Source organism: Cimex lectularius, unplaced genomic scaffold (assembly GCF_000648675.2).
Source record: "Cimex lectularius strain Harlan isolate CLEC.00 unplaced genomic scaffold, Clec_2.1 scaffold18, whole genome shotgun sequence".
Lineage (NCBI taxonomy): Eukaryota > Metazoa > Arthropoda > Insecta > Hemiptera > Cimicidae > Cimex > Cimex lectularius.
In genome coordinates, this window is record NW_019392764.1 from 871,763 (window position 1) to 878,675 (window position 6,913).

The following is a 6,913-nucleotide window of genomic DNA, read 5'->3' on the forward strand; positions in this document are numbered from 1 at the left end:
CCAGAATAATTTTTCTTTGGCGCTTCATCATATTTCATCTCTGTAATTTATTTTCAATCGTAATTTTTATTATTATAAATATATTTAATTTTTCAGGGAATCGCTGGAGACTGGCAAGATTAGAAGGAATCAGGTATTTATAAGATATTCAAAACAGGTCGTATCAACGCTGACCTTAAGGTCGGACATTTGTACGGTAGATGTAAATCACTTTCCCTAGCAGCCCTTGAAAGAGAAAAAGAAAACCAAAGGTCATCAGGGATGGTAAAAAAAATTAGAATACGAGGGATGTTGATTTATTGAGGTCTAAACCTTGGGGTAACAGAACTCCAGGAATTTTGTCATAAAATGGAGTGTAACCTTTTTTATAATGCCATTTTCGTTTTGCAAACCTCTAACAATTTTTTTATAATTTATTTTCAAAGAAAATAATAATCACGACAAAAAAAAATCAAAACAACAAAATTTCATTACTTTTTATATATATTATACATATTAAAGGAATATTTCTGGCTCGTCCGCAGCGGATAAGCCCAGCGTTATCCTAGTGGAAAACAATTGCAACAACAATGGCAGTTTTTAATCGATTTTAATTTGATTGTGATTTTAATCGTCATAATTGTGTGTATTATAATTAACGGTTTGTTAACCCGCCAAATGTAATATGCAACATTGCATGTAACATGCACTTCTGGGGACGTAATTCGGCTTTTGGAATCGTTAACGGTGGGTCGCTGCGTTTTCTCAAGTATTTTCCGTTTGAATATTGTTTTAAAGGACCCACTTTTTCATCCCCCGTGATTAAATATTTTTAAAAAAACGTCGTTTACATTGTGTTTTTTGCGAGAACCAGACAATGTCATAAAAAAATGGGTTATTTGTGACAAAAGCTTTGGTCAGGATGACTGCTTGAAGGATGTCCAGTGCGCTTTGTCTCTGCGAAACCAAAATTTCCTCTATTGAACCGAATGAATCACATACGATCGGTGCTTTCTCCTAAAGCATCACCACCATACATAATCACAAGTTTTCCTTGCATTCTGAGCTGTAGTTTTCTCTTTGCGGTAATAAAGAACCGGATTAAATGACGAAAATAAACTATTTCCCCCCTCCAATTTAAATTAGCAAAATATTTATTTAGAAATCGTGAGATGCGGTCTGGTGTGATGTAGGTTTCAGAAAAACATTTTCTTCGTCGGCTCTTCTCACCTCAAAGAAAAAAAAACATCAAAAAACGCCACGGAATTATTTTACATGCGAATATATAAATTTGAACGTAATACTTATAATTTCCAGTTTATACTTAAGTAGTTAATTATAATTTCACTGGTGAAATTTTTTTTAATATAAACGTGACAGCAGCATGAAATCTTAAAATTAATGTCTGCAAATCTAAGATTTTTCTGTTTAGAAGGTCGGCAAGTTGGAATGAAGAGAAAAATGAAGATTGGGGGACATATGTAGAATGTGGTTAATAATTACAAATATTGGGGGAACTTCACAGAAAGACATATAGAATCATACTAAGTTTAGCTTCATGTTTTCATACGAGACCTAAATTAAAAATCGTTAAAAAACTTCTTTGAACTGTTAAGTACAAAATATATTGAGTAGTCGTGAAGGCTCTTTTATATTATCTAGCCTATAATTTTAAAGAGGTTGAAAGTTAACTGTACTTTTCATAACTAAATTATTCACCTTACCTAGAAATACACCGATTATGTTGTTTTCCTTGAGACTTTAATTCATTCAATAGATTTGCACACTATGTATATCCACTTTCAGTACATTACAAAAGTACTTAGCCTTGAAGAATCCCGTTTGCCACGAAACCTAGTAGAAGAAATAATAAAAAGAAACCCATGCTGGTACAAAGATATGAGTGAGCTGTGCGAAAAAACATAATTTGAGTATGATTTATTACGTGGAAACACCGTGAGGGATCATCTATCAGAAGTTAAACATAAAATGTATTTGCAATTATTGACAAAATCGTAGGCATCTAAGTTTCGGGAATAGAGCAAATCTTTGGGCTTGAAATTAGAATATAAATATTACCTTATTGATAATTAATGCTCGATGTCCTTTAAACATAAGAGAGTCAGAGGTGGATATTATTGTGCATCCGAAGCAGTCAAATACCGTAAATCTTTGGCTGATGTCTTTAATTATTGATTTTGACAGTTTTACTGCTTCCATTTTTTGAAAAAACACCTCTAGATTCATAGTTAAATAAGTGATTTTTTGTTGCATATTTATTTTACTTATGCAGATTAATCAATCCATGCTATACAGTGCATTATATGCTTAGTTGAATACTACGGAATTACTTGTATTGTGTACTCAATTTGTATAAATAAACACATATTGTTTCGTCCAAAAGTGCATAATGGAGATTTAACTCATCAATGTACGAAAATTGATTATCTAAAGATTGTGAGATGCGGTCTGGTGTGATGTAGGTATCAGAAAAACATTTTCTTTATCGTGCCAACGTTCCGATCTTTGTTGAGATCATCTTCAGAGATCCAAGTGTGTGTGTTTTCTGTGTAGTCGTGTCAATGTTGTGTGTCGTGTTGAGAGTGTACATAAATCTGTAATAAAGGTAAGTGAATTTTCATCGAAAATAATCATATAAACATTTTTTACACATTGAGTAATGAGTCCCTCTTTTAGAATTTATATACATATGTATAAAAATTACATCTTTGCCCTGAGGAAGGATAAACTTTAAGCTAATAAAGCTTGGAAATTGCTAAAAATCTATCAAATGACTAACCGCAACCCTCATTCACTATCCATCCCAAATTCTTAAATAGTAACTTCAAACTAAGTATACAACATTTCAGGCTTTCAGCAAAGAATATTTAAATTCTCGTGTAAGTAGTATATTTGTGAGAAAATTACAGAAAGAGAATTTTTAAAGAACGGAAATTTTAAATGTTTTTAAAGGTCTGGTAAATACTGAATAAAATCATTTCCCGGTCCTCCAAATTGTTAATCCTCGTATATTTATTTTACCATACTCCAGAATAAATAAAAACAGTAACTGAACTATAGTAGAGATTTTTGGGCTATTGCTAATAAAAATAAACAATTCCTTGAACCGCCAGACAAGATAAAACGTAATTTTGGCGTGCCTTTCCATTTACACACGGATCTGAAAGTCGATAAACCGCCAGCGATATGAATTAACGTGAGTTTGCACATTTACACGATAATAAAATTTTAATGACCTGTGGACGTTAACTGTGCACAAAGAACATAAACGCCGGTCATTTGCGATTACCCAAAACTGTATCAGGAGGTGGAAATAAATCCGATTATTTATTATTCAATCCAACAAAGAATCTAGTGACATTCGGTATTTTGACTCGCCTATATTTATTCTATTTGGATATTTCATTCACAGACTTGACACTGCTTGATAACGAAGTTCACAAAGTTCGGTGACTTTGCACCAGGAGCGCCGTTTCTCATGAAGAAGCTTTCGTGGTCTTGCAACAGATGCCGTCAGAAATTTCCCAAGTCCCTTTCATTTTAACTTTGTATTTTCACTGTAAGTTGGACAGTAAAATATACTTTGACCTATTCTAGTTATCATATGGACTATTAAAATAATCAAAAATTCAAAATTCTGTGTCAATATTTCAATGGACTTAAGTAATTAATATTGTAGACGGAAAAATAATATAAATAGGGTTATTCCTTTCAATTTAAATGCATTCAAACAAACATTGATTCATATTTAATTGTGCTGTTGTACTAACTAAGTGGATTGAAGCTGGATCAGGCAGCCAAGGATGTGAGATTGTATTATGAACAAAATTCGTTGTGTATTGTAGCCAATTTAGTCAACATAATAAACCTAAAAATAATATTTCGACAATCAACGGAACATTATATTGTCAAAATTCATTTTTATAAAAATTTAACAAAGAAAAAATAATTAAGTATAGCATTTTGAAGAAATTAATAAAAATTATTAATATTATCGCAATTTTGGTTTACTTTTTAAAAGTCGTGGATGCTTATAACTTTTAAATTTCACCCCCTGAATTGAAATACTTTTTATTCTTTTTTATGGTTCAATTTTATAAATAATTTTCTGAACATGGAATTCTAATTTAAAAAATTTATTTAACTTTTAGCAATCCCTTATAATGTACTGAAAAGCTATTTTTTTCACATTCAACATGTATTTGTAAAATTTAAACAATGTTTATAAATCCCAGGCTCTGAAGATGATCTCAATAAAGATCGAAACGTTGGCGCGATAAAGAACATGTTTTTCTAAAACCTACGTCACACCAGACCGCATCTCACGATCTCCAAATAATTATTAAAACTATTATTTATTTTTGGATAATACAGAAGGATATACTTTAAGTAAATAATACTTAAAGTATTATACTTAACTTAATACTTTAAGTTTTAAATAACACAATTTTTGCTTTGGTTTCCAAAAGTATCACGGGATGAACGTTTGATGGGTGCAATCGATTGTAATAACTTCTGGTCCGCCTATCTTCTCTGTTATCATAGATTTATTCAATATTTAATGAGATTGTCACGCTGAATATTGCAGCTCCATTATCTATGTTCATCAGTGTTTAGATTGGTCAGGAGGACAAAATATCAGAGGCATGTCGAGGGGAGTTAATATTGAAGCAAAAGTAGATACTTTTATTGAAGTAACTGTAAAATTAAAAATTAAAAAATTAAAAAGAAGCTAATAAATATTAATTATTAAGTACGAACGGTTTAAACTGTGTTGTATATACAGCAAAACGATAGAAATTGGTAAATGTAATTTGGATTTTGACAGTTCGGTATTTTTATTACTGTAAAATCATTTACACGCTCTACTGAAAATCCTCGGTAATATATTTTCAATATTTCAAAATTTGTGTTTCAAGATACATAGTATTGTTTAAAGATGATAAACTACATTACTATCGCAGCCATCAATGTAGTTCAGGATATATATTGTAGATGCCAGGATGGCCTTAATACTCCAGCAGAACTGGAGATGATATACATTTTTAGTAGTATCTGTTTTCTTACCGGTTCCTTAAATAAATTCAATATCGTTAAATATGTTTCTACAAAAGTACTATTTTAATTACAGCCTTGATAAACAAGTACCATTTACAAAAGGTACGAAGGTGTTTTATATCATTATCTATTATAAGCATATTCGACATATGTCATATGTCTCTAGTTTTTATAGTTTTTTTATTAAAACTTAAATTGTTTTGAACTTATACCAAAAGTGCGCGCATGAACGCACACAGGCACATACACACAAACAAAGCCTGAACACTGGGATAAAAAAAAATCAGGATGTGAAGTGTGTGATGGAGAAAGTGAGCGGAGGTGAGTGTGTGTGGGTGGTGTGTGTGTGTGTGTGTGTGCGTGTGTGTGTGTGTGTGTGTGCGCGCGNAGAGAGAGAGAGAGAGAGAGAGAGAGAGAGAGAGAGAGAGTGAGATAGACAGAGGAAGGAAGAGTGAAAGAGAATCATCACTCATTGATTAGTATGGTTCTTTTTTTTAAATATGTTTTTACTTAAACATTTAGTAGGTCAAAATAGTGTAAATAACATTGAAAAATAAGTGTAATAAAGCTATTGTAAATATTTCTTATTAAAAAATAATAAATTAGATATTTTAAAAATTTGGGTTCGAGTACCGCTCGTGACCAACCACAATTGACATAAAAATTATACATCAATTTAAATAATCACTTTGTTTAACTCGGACCAACTAAATACATATCTATTTATTTTAAAACATAAAAAAACATTCTGCAAATGTTCGCAGGAAATACTTGAGGAAAATTAAATAAATCAATTAAGTCTTAACTGCCTGTTTTGAAATTGAAATGAAATCCTTTTTAGATTTGTAATGCATTGCATGGCAGCGCATAAAAATGAGGCAGAAATCAACGCAGAAAAAAAAAGAATAAAACATTAAAATATGCGTGAACACGGTACAACTGCTATATTCAACAAGTTTCCTATTGTCGGTAGAATTGCATTCAGCAAGTTTTCACATTGGTACCTTATTCACTGCTCTTAATTTTTACATTACAAAACCTGTTCAAAATTGTACGCAAAGGGATAACTATTTTTAACTTGATTTTTGTATGAAGTATGGGCTTTTTACCCTAGGTAAAACTACATATAAGAAGTTAAAACAATATTCTTAACTTAAGTAAGAACTTGACAGTTTCAATTCTATAAAATTACAAACCATTAATCACATATTCATATTGATTAAGTCTATGTTATTTTATAATTTTTTTTTAAATGTTCAGAGTTGATAGTTAATACAATTACACAACATTATATGTACTGTTACAGAATTCAGAATTCAATCGCATTCAAATATTTTCCCAATAAAAATTGGTGAAGTAGGATACAGTGAGTTGTATTGCAGAAGTATTTTTTTAACAGTTATAGTATTATGATTTTTTAAATGAAATTGTATTCAAATGATAAAGGCAAATTATTTAGTATCATCAAGTAAATCAATGGAAAGCCTACTGACAACTTAGATACCAGCTGGAAATGAAAATCCGTAGAAAAAATTGTCTGCCCGAAAACAGTGGCATTCGTTTCTATATAAACATTAAATACTAATTTTGACTGTCATAAAGTGTAATAAAATGTTTGCACTCCATTCACCCGGAGGCAATTTTTTTGCCGATGTCCAGTGGGTACCGATACAGCTTCAAGATTTTTTCCAAATTTTTACGTTATTACAACTGCAGGAAAAATGAATTTGCTTTCAGTCAGCATATGTCAACTACGTTTTCATTAGGGAGAAAAATAAAGATGAAATCAACAAAAACATCGCAAACATATTAATGTTTGGTACAGGGTTTCATGTGAATCGGTAAAGGCGTTTTA

General features: G+C 31.0%; 1 protein-coding gene across 2 annotated transcripts in view; it reads left to right on the forward strand.

The window, feature by feature from the left end:
- Positions 1 to 6,913, forward strand: part of LOC106661570 (homeobox protein abdominal-B) — a 201,921-nt gene that overhangs the window by 94,868 nt on the left and 100,140 nt on the right. For both annotated transcript variants that reach the window (XM_024227476.1, XM_024227475.1), the window contains exon 2: positions 97 to 133. The gene's annotated coding sequence lies outside the window, so the exon portion shown is untranslated. The remainder of the gene's footprint in view (positions 1 to 96; positions 134 to 6,913) is intronic.